Source organism: Rhineura floridana, chromosome 6, assembly GCF_030035675.1.
Source record: "Rhineura floridana isolate rRhiFlo1 chromosome 6, rRhiFlo1.hap2, whole genome shotgun sequence".
NCBI lineage: Eukaryota > Metazoa > Chordata > Lepidosauria > Squamata > Rhineuridae > Rhineura > Rhineura floridana.
In genome coordinates, this window is record NC_084485.1 from 29,521,434 (window position 1) to 29,531,216 (window position 9,783).

Here is a 9,783-nt window from a genome sequence, read left to right on the forward strand (position 1 = left end):
CCAGATGCAAAACAGGTCAGGCTTCCTGCACCTTAGCTTTTATGCATTTAGACGCTCCACCAAAAGCCAGAAACTAGTAATTTCTCTGCAGGCACCACCAAGAATCTCTTATGTTTATGACCAATAATTTCATGGAGAAGGACTGGAAAAGAGTTTAGTCATTTACACAACGAGATACTTTGACTGAGACCCAGTCTATAGAAAGGTCTCTTGCTATCCATTTCATCAATGTGAATTTTCACCAGGCTTGATTGGTTTCTTTCCCACCTTGGGGCCATCGATTGACCCAATCTGCAGCATATTATTTTCTAAACAACTGATGGAGCAGTCACATGACTATAACCAGCTCATTATAACTTGTTAGAAATTGGTATGCATGTGCTGGTGTGTGTATGCACGGAGGAGAGAGATGGACTATTATTTCTCGTTTGGATGAATTTCTGCTCACTCTTACGTTAGCCAAAGCTGGCTTTCAAGGAGTAGGAGAGAGGTTGCTGTATGAAAAAGGAAAGCCCCTCCCTCTGAATTAGTTGTATCTGGCTTGGTGATCCCCTTTTGACTGCAGAGTTAATAACAGCCAGGTGCAACCAATAAAAGGCTCCTTGCCTGAGCTCTTGGAGCTAGCATGAGAACAGAGCTTGGGTAAGTATTCCAAGGGGGGAGGGGTGCCCATGGATTTCCTCTGCTATTTAGCCCAGTAATGTTTAAGCTGTGATCTTGGGAATCCTGGCCTTCATTGAGGAGGCCATCGGTAATGGTGGACAGGCTTCCCTGAAAATCCAGCACTCTAACCAGTGCACTTAAGAGGATCTCTAATTTATGCATAGCCCATATCATTACTATTCCACTGTGATAGACAGTCTTTGTACATGGCTGAAATCAATGTTCTGGAGACGCTTCAAAGGTGCTTTTAGTGTCCTGGGTGAAACCTGCATAAGCCTTAACTAAACATTTCTCTCCGGTCCCAGTTTTCTAAAAGTTGCTGCAGCTTACACATGTCGGTTCACTGTTGACGAGCATTGCTGCAGAGATAACGATGTATGAGACAAAAGAAGTCAGAAGAAGGTCCCTCACAGGAGCTTTGAAAGATGTACTTCTCGTTCTCCCACTCAGTCCTTCCAGGTTAGCATCACAAACACTTGCAAATTCACCCGTTTTCTGAACTCATCCATTAAAAAAAAAAAACTGTAGAACAGGACTAAGGAAATGTAAAATTGGATGCAACTAGGGATGGGCAAATCTGTCAATTTCAATTTCTCTCAGTTTCTCATTTTTTCTAATCTTAAATTCAGTTTTCCACATTTCTACATCAGTATGTTACTCGTTAAATAAAAAAATTCTCCTGAGAATTCATCAGCATCTTAGTGCGAATTTCTCCTAATATTTCTGCATGCAATTTGCTTAATATCCACATTTTTGCAAGCAGTTTTCCCTAATATAATGCATTTTTATATTTTATTTTTGCTAATACATGCATTTTTATGAACAATTTATCCTAGTATCTGCATTTTTGTACACATTACTTGGGGGAAGAACTGCATTGCAAAATTTGGAGAAGTGGCAATTTTGAAGGATGGCTGTTTTGATTTGAGCATTGTTTTGAAAACTATGGATTAGGTATGTTTGCCTTTAAATGCTAGCTAAATTAAATCCCCCCCCCATCCCTAGAAGCAACCCACTCTTCAGAGGTAGCAGTCAGTTGGTGACAGCCATAAGAACTGTGAAAGCAAATTGGTTGCAGGAGAAGACTACTGTAACACTTTATGGATCCAGAGAATACATTGAGAGCATGTTAACGCCAATTTTTAAAATGACCAGTGTTGTTCTCAGCTTCTTTTTCAGCTCTTCTCACCTCTCTTAAGACTCTTCCTTCTTTGGTCTGGTGATTATTACTGAGCTAACTTTGGATATCCATCTGCAAGAATTTCTGTTTTTTCCAAGTCACTTCCAGCCGCTCCATTTTCTTTTATATTTGATAAGAAACCCAAGTCCTGCCTGTCCACCCACCATGCCCCCCCCCCAAGAGCTGAAACAAACTTTTGCACAACTTCAAAACTGGACATGTTATCCAGTGTTTCGAAGCACAGAGTTTAAACATGATCACACTTTGCTTTTGAAATTCCAGTTTGAAGGGTTTTTAAAAAAACAAAGAATTCTTGCTGATGAATCTTATGGAATAAGGTGAAGAACCCAATCTCTGCTTTCAAGATTTTTTGGATGTAAAGGCTGCTATGGTTTTTAAACATTAGGTACTAACTAGCTCTGTGTGTATGTGTGTGCACGCATTGATCTAGTGTAAAGGGGCAAGGCACACACATATGCTCACAGGCGCTGTCAGGAGAATTGGTATGTTACACAGAGAGAGAGAGAGACACATGCACTCACTCCCTTTTGCAGAAGCCTTAAACAGATGTACACTGTCCAGCTATAGTGACCAGCCACCAACACACACACACTTGTCACACACATAAGTAGTGTGCGTTGCAATGGGGCTGTCCTTTTTATGTCACTAAGCGGCTGCAGCACTATGTTTGAGATGATAAGAAGGTATGAGAGGAGATGAGTAGTGGCAGAGAGCTGGAGAGCTTTGCAGGTAGGGAATGGGAATGCAGCCACCCCCCTGTTGATGTCAGAGATTTTAGGACTGCCCACAGCAAAGCGTTGCCATTGTACACACCTTGGAGTCACAATGGGTTCATTGACAGAACAGTTTTCAAGTTGGTGTAACACTGGCTTTGAGGGAAAATGCATCAGAACTCAAAATTCCCAGTTTTTTGAGAAAAAAGGGGCAGAGCATGGTTATTGTGTGCACCCGGATCCAAAAAAACAGAGAAGCAATGAAGCCCATATAACTGCAAGTGTGTCTGCAGCCTGTGACAGCATCTCTCTCTCAATCTGTTCTTCTTCCTACCGGCCTCTCCATCTGATCTAGTTTCCTTCCAGTGCCAGTGAAGAGAGAGACTCAAAATGTTTTGCATTGAACTCTATAATGGTTTTTCCTGTTATCTGCAGTAATTGCACATTTATTCCTCATCTCCAGCAAATGCTATTTACAGGTGTTAAAGGAATTGCTCCTGTAAGTAAGAAGAGCTCCTTTTTGGAGGGAATATCTGAAGTGTTGTAAAATCATTTGGGGTGGTGGGATTAGAGATGGGTGAGAAATTCGATTCAGTTTGAATTTCAAGTTGAATGTATCAAATTCACACTTTCCAAAACAATGTGAGAACTGAAATGCAGCCATCCGTCAAAATTTGTATTTATATGAATTTTGCAATGTAGTTCGCCAACCAAACAATGTTTACAAAAATGTCTATATAAGGGGAAAGTGGGCATAAAAATGAACATATGAGTCAAAATACCGCACAAGAATGCATTGTGTGATGAAAAACGTCTTGCAAAAATATGTACATTAGTCAAAACTGCCTACAAAAATGTGTTATATTAAGATAAATTCACACTAAAATGCTGGAGAATTTCCATGAGTCTTTTTAAAAAGAAAAATAAGCAAATTGCTGGGGGGGAAATGGAGGACCAAATTTAAGATTGGTCAACTGAGAGAACCAAAACTGATAGCTCTTTCCATCCCTAGGTGGTAAACAGGTTGTGCAGGCCTGTCCCAGAGAGATTCCATGAGTGGTAGCTCTTGTTTATGGAATTGTAGATTATTTTACACTGCCTTCCATTTTTCAAAAAGGCACTTATTAAGTGGAGGCTGGCCTATAGGAGTGAATGGGGCGCTACCTCACCAACCTCAGCCTGTCCTCAGCCAGCTACCACCTGCCTGGCTTCTTACTTACACAGCCAGTGCAGCATGGCTCTGGCTTGCCGGCTTCTTCCTCCTTAGTCTCAGTGTTGCTCTTGTAGAATTCAGCAGGGAGGAGGATGGGGTCAAAGCTAGAATGGCGAGTAATCCAATACCCACCTCCTTGTGCCAGGCTGGAGAGGGTGGATTGGGTGGAGATGTTCCTCCAACTAGCTCTCTGGCCAAGCTGGCCTCCCATTGGCCTCCAGTGATGGAATAACACCAGTGTGATTCCGTCACTGCAGCGCTCCTCTTTCCACCTGCTGGATGTGCAGGTGGATGAACGTGCTGTTGGCAGGATGTCTGCCAGTGGTAGCCAGCAGAAGGGCCCAAAATAGGGTATTTCAGGGGCAGGGAGGGACTGAGCCAGCCCGGGAGCCATTGTTTCCTGAGCCGGTCTCACTGCAATCACATGATGGCATTAGGCTGATTCTAGCCCATTCGCTACATCAGCTCCAGGCTGGTGAGGCAATTTTACTGCCCTCTACCTTCTGCCCGGCTACCATTCAGGGTAGGACAGCAGATGTGGTGGTGGCTCACCGCTCCATAAAGCTGCCGGGGAGAGGGAGGTTTGTGCTTCAACTACCACATTCCTTCAGTGTAAGGATTTCTGCAACAGGACTTCCTCCCCATGTCCCCCACTTGTGCACCCCACACCATCCCCTAATATGCTCCAGGGGTTGGGGGAACCCCTAGCACAGATTTAGGGGGTACATAGGGAGAGACTGTTCTGTTGCACAAGCAGAAGTCCTTGCATTTATGGAATGAAAGACTTCGCGCTATGTTGGATTCCACCCTTGCATTACAATCTTAGTTTGCCCGTCATTGGCTCTGGCTCCGCCTACTGTTGACCTCCCTGCCTTCCATGCTACCAGTCTCAGTGGGCTCCAATCACCATGAATTTATACTGAAGTTTGGGTGATATAATATTTAACTGGTTACTGACTGCAAGCAGTAGTGTAGCGGCAAATTCAGAAGTGCAGGGTCCCTTCATGATCGTCACAGCCACTCCCCCCATCCTTTTTTTTTTTTTTGCTGCTGGGTTGAGAATGAGGTCCTTGTTAATGCCTTTTCCCACAACAACAGACTTCCCTAGAAGGCAATAAGCAGGAAAGGGGAGTGTGTTAGCTACTAAGGAGAGTCTTCTCAGTGGCTGACTTACCTCCTTTCAACTCTGATTGGCTCCAATCAGCAGGAAAGAATAAGGAAGCATGTTTGAAAACTCTTCTCAGTGGCCAACACATTCCCCATTTGGATGTTTGAGACATTGGGAGCCCGCTGGGACCTTGTTCCCAAAAAGGTAAGGGGTCTAGGACCCCCTGAGATGCCAGACGACTTCACCCTGACTGTGACAACTCAGTGAATCGGTTTAAAGGCAGATTATTAATAAACTAAAATGTTTCAAATTCTTCGTTGACATTCCCAACTGATTTAAATATAGTATTCAAGGCACTAATGTGCTCCATTTCATTTGAATGAAATATGAAAATGACCGGCCTCACCTGTGCATGTAGTCTGACAATACTTGCATCCACAATAAAACTATATGAAAAATAAAGCATGCAATATAATGAAAGCTAGATTTGCTAAGCATGCATTAAAAAGGGATTTATGCATGTTCCTTTAATGTCAAAAGGTATTTTTACAGACATTAGGAATGCAGACTGATACATTTATGAAAAAGTAGATATTTACAATATGTTGGAACAGCAAATGTCAAGATAATGCCGATTCTCCTTTTTTCCTTCTGTGTTATAATTTGCACTTTCAAACAATTGCTTTTTTTCTTTAATAAAAACTAACAATTAAAAAAGAATTTACTAAGACAGTTAAGTACCTGGCATTGATTCACACATGCATGATGAACACATGATTTCTCCATTTTTTGAGCTGCAGCTAAAAGTGTTAACACTGCAGTCTTCATTGAAAACGCTGCGTAGGAGATGATATGAAAAGTGTATGTGTGTGTGTGTGTGTTTCAAATCTGTGGTGGACTGCTCTACATGTGCAAGCCATCATTTGATGTTATGGTAACTGAGAGACAGGTGCGGGAATCACCCCTTCCATGGATATCAATGGATCTTAAACTGAGGGGGCAGTGGTGACCACCAACTTGGATGGCTTTAAAAGAGGATTAGACAAATTCATGGAGGATAAGGCCACCAGTGGCTACTAGTCATCATGGCTTAGCTCTGCCTCCAGAGTCAGAGGTGGTTTGTTTCTGAATACCAGTTGCTGGAAACTGCAGGAGGCAGGAAAGAATGCTCTTGTGCTCAGGTCCTGCTTATGCGCTTTCCACAGGATCAGGTTGGCCACTGTGAGAACAGGATGCTGGACTAGGCTGATTGGTCTGATCCGGCAGGTTCTTCTTAAATTCTTAACTTTCTCTGGGCTTTACTTAAAAATATCAGGACACTTTATCAACCTGTTTATATATTAAGCATTCATCTTGATTTGTTTGCACAAAGTTTACGGGGAGGTTATATGACATCAGCTGTTTATTGAGCATTCATTCTGATTTGTTTGCAGGGAGGTTACATGATGTCCTATCAAGCAATTGTTATCCAACACCTTCCAGTGAATTTTTCCATCACTTTCCTTACTGCAAAAAGACCATTTTTGTTTTTGTGCAGGAGCACCACATCTTGAATTGTGCAACCCAAGTTTGATGGTATGAGACCGAATCCATCTACAAAACAATGACAATCTGGAAGTGGCTCCAGTCCTTTTCTTGCTACTACATTTTGCCATTGCAACTTCTATTTGTAATAACTGTTTTACAGGTGTTCTCTTGCAAAACCTCTTAGGTTGAACAGATTTACAAGGATTTCTGGCAAATGCCACTCATTGTTGGTTTGATCTTGCATGCCAGCTCTTGTAATCTCATCCTATTTGTAAATCCCATTATTGAGAAAGGAAAAGTCAATAGGGGAAGGGGGATTAGAGGAAGTCAGAAGACAGGTCTACCCTTGTGTTGGCAGCTGACTCCCAGTGGGGTAGAGTGGAATTTTGTTCTGGTTATCTTGATTGATTTGGCTGTAAAAAGATGTCTCCCTCCTGCTTTCCATCCCAAATGTAAATGCCAGCAAGCACACAATTATCTGAGAGCTTTACATAAACAGAACCAATTAGCATTTGCTCTGCAGATATTTGATTTGTACATATATGTGGCCATGATAATCAAGCTGGCCAATTAGATGTGCAATTTGTTGTCCACTTGTATTAAATGTTTATGTGCTGAAGCATAAAGCCAGTGGACAGAGTCTTCCTTTTCCCCCTATTTTATTGCTCTTGCACTTGTAGAACTCTTGATGGGATAACAGGCCAGGAAATGCTTCCTGCAGGCAGACCACTGGCTAAATTGTCTCCCTCCTGGGAATAGCTGGCAAACCCTTCCAAGCAGCCAGGCTTGTGGTCTTGTGTGTGCATTTTCAACCAAGCAGAGCCCCTTCCAGCCTCCTTATATGGGTCTCTTTTTGCTTGCAAGGCCTTTTTATTGGTCACGGGAGGAAGCCTCTTTTCCATTCATCAATGCAAAATAAATGGAACTTAAAGGCTAAATTGCAACACTGTGAGCAATTTCTACAAATTATGCAGGAAAGACAGATACATTTTCCTCTAGATTGTGTAATTAGGAAGGTGGGGGGTGCAGAGAGAAGATTGCATTCCACCACAGGCATGTTTAGACAAAATGTGTTCCTTTGGGTTACTTTTCAGTCCTTATTTTGCCCTAAAGGGCATATACAACATCCAGATACTTCTAAGAGACAAATGTGGGATGATTACATGTATCAGTCTAGTGATGATATACTTCTGCATAATTCTGCATCCTTTATTTGAAGGGCCACCTGGCCCAAACCCTATTTAAAGATCAAGAACCATATCAAGGGAGAGCCAAGAACTCAGAGTTGCCCATCAACAGCACCTGGACTGCAGAGTGAGCACAGTTACCTGGTCGCAGTCTTTCCCATAATGATATAATGTGTGCATAGTATACATAGTAAACATATACATATGTGTATAATATATAGTGTAGAAATGTATAGTATTTCTGTTTAAGTTACAGTAATTATTTCTAAATTACATCTATACCTATTAATTAGCATAAGCATATTTATGCAAATTGATGTCCTCTTTTGTCCTCTTTTTTGGGGGGGCAATGATGCATAAGTGGCCACCCTAATGCATAAGCATTCATTTCAAGCTCTGCACATATATCTACACAATATTTGTGAACCAGCCTGAAACTAGTTAAATTATCTTGGGTTCCACCAAAAAGTTCTGAGGGTTGCAGCTGTACGACAGTGTTGATAATTATTTCTTTATTCCTTGAGAGAACTAATTCTGTTCTGTTTTTGGGATCCATAGCAATTAAAAAAGGTTTTAATCTGGTTCAAATTTGCAGTGCAGATCACAGAATCATAGAATCATGGAATAGTAGAGTGGGAAGGGGCCTATAAAGCCATCGAGTTGAGCCCCGTGCTCAATGCAGGAATCCAACTTAAAGCATACCCGACAGATGGCTGTCTAGCGGCTTCTTGAATGCCTCCAGTGTTGGAGAGCCCACCACCTCCCTAGGTCATTGGTTCCATTGTTGTAGGCTCTAGCAGTTAGGAAAATTTTCCTGACATTCATCATCGCTTCCTTTGCCTTCCCTTACACACCTTCTCTCCACTACATTCTGCACAAGTTGATGTGCCATTGCCATCCTTGGACTCACCCTCTTGCTATACCTTCTGCTATCCTATGACCCCTTCTCTGTTTGCTAAGCGCTGTTCTTGCTCCACCTTTTGGTAGTCCCATTCCCTGCAACAGTGGTGAGGAGCCTGTGGCCCTACAGGTGTTGTTGGACTAAAACGCCCATCAGCCCCAGCCAGCATTGGGTCAGGAATGATTGGGATAGATCAACAGTATCTGGAGGACCAAAGGTCCCCCACCCCTGCCCTAAAACATTTCACAAATACAAGTAGGAATATGTGTGTAACATTAGGGAGAGCGGTCGTAGCTCAGTAGTGGTATACATGCCTTGCAAGCAGAGGGTTCCAGGTTCAATGCCCAGCATGGGTTCCTGTGAAAAAGGTTCAATATATAATAAGGTTAATTTTTTGTGTGCAGGCTGAATCCATTGTCCTGCTTTGATCTGCAGTAGACCCAGGTTTTTAGTACTAATTATGGGCTGCTGCCCGTGCTCGATTTGCTCACCGACCCTGCTTATACCCCACCCTACAGCACCTCCAAGGCCTCCCACCATGACCCCTGCCAGTTGTCCCCCAGACATACCTCCATCCCGTGCCATGTGCTCCCTAGCCCTCCCCCACCCCCTCATCAACCCCAGACCCACCCCGCCCCACCAGGGGGCCAGAGCACCCCATCCCCCAAGGAATAGCCAGAGCCCACCCATCCAAACTGGTCACTGAAGCTTTCCCCCCTTCACAGGTCACCAAACCTCCCCCTATCTCCCCACAGGTCACCAAAACTCCCCCCACCCCCTTGAGTCACCAAACCTCACCCTGCCCCATAGGTCTCCAAACCTCCCCCCCCCCAGTTTCCAAATTTCCCATATACACTCCCCACTTACCTTTTGGCCTTGCTGCTGCTGCTTGCTCACTTCCTCGCTCACTTGCTAGGCCCTGGCTAGGATGCCTCCACTAGGCCCCCCTCCACCACCCCTGGCATTGTCACCGCCACTGCCCCCCTCGCTACTGCCCCCCCTTGCCACTGCTCCACAGAAGCATGCAAGGGTAACGTGAAGTTTACAAAAATATAATATAGTAAGATGGGGGGGTAAAGAAAAAGTACTATCCTTGGCCATGATCCTTCACAATTTAGTTGTGACTAAGTCGTACTGAAATCAATGGGATTTGGGGTTCTAATCCTTGAGTAACGTTTGTTGAACTCTGTCCTTTATCAGTATACCTTGTAACGCTAGAAACTGTCTTATGGAGAAATAGTTCTCAAATGGTTTCATCTCAACCATTCTC

General features: G+C 43.4%; 1 long non-coding RNA gene across 1 annotated transcript; it reads left to right on the forward strand.

The window, feature by feature from the left end:
• The first annotated feature begins 344 nt into the window (after window positions 1–344).
• LOC133386590 (uncharacterized) lies at window positions 345–8,095 on the forward strand. Its single transcript, XR_009763203.1, has 3 exons — window positions 345–642; window positions 969–1,122; window positions 6,332–8,095. It is a non-coding gene; the product is annotated as an uncharacterized LOC133386590 (long non-coding RNA).
• The last annotated feature ends 1,688 nt before the right edge of the window (window positions 8,096–9,783 follow it).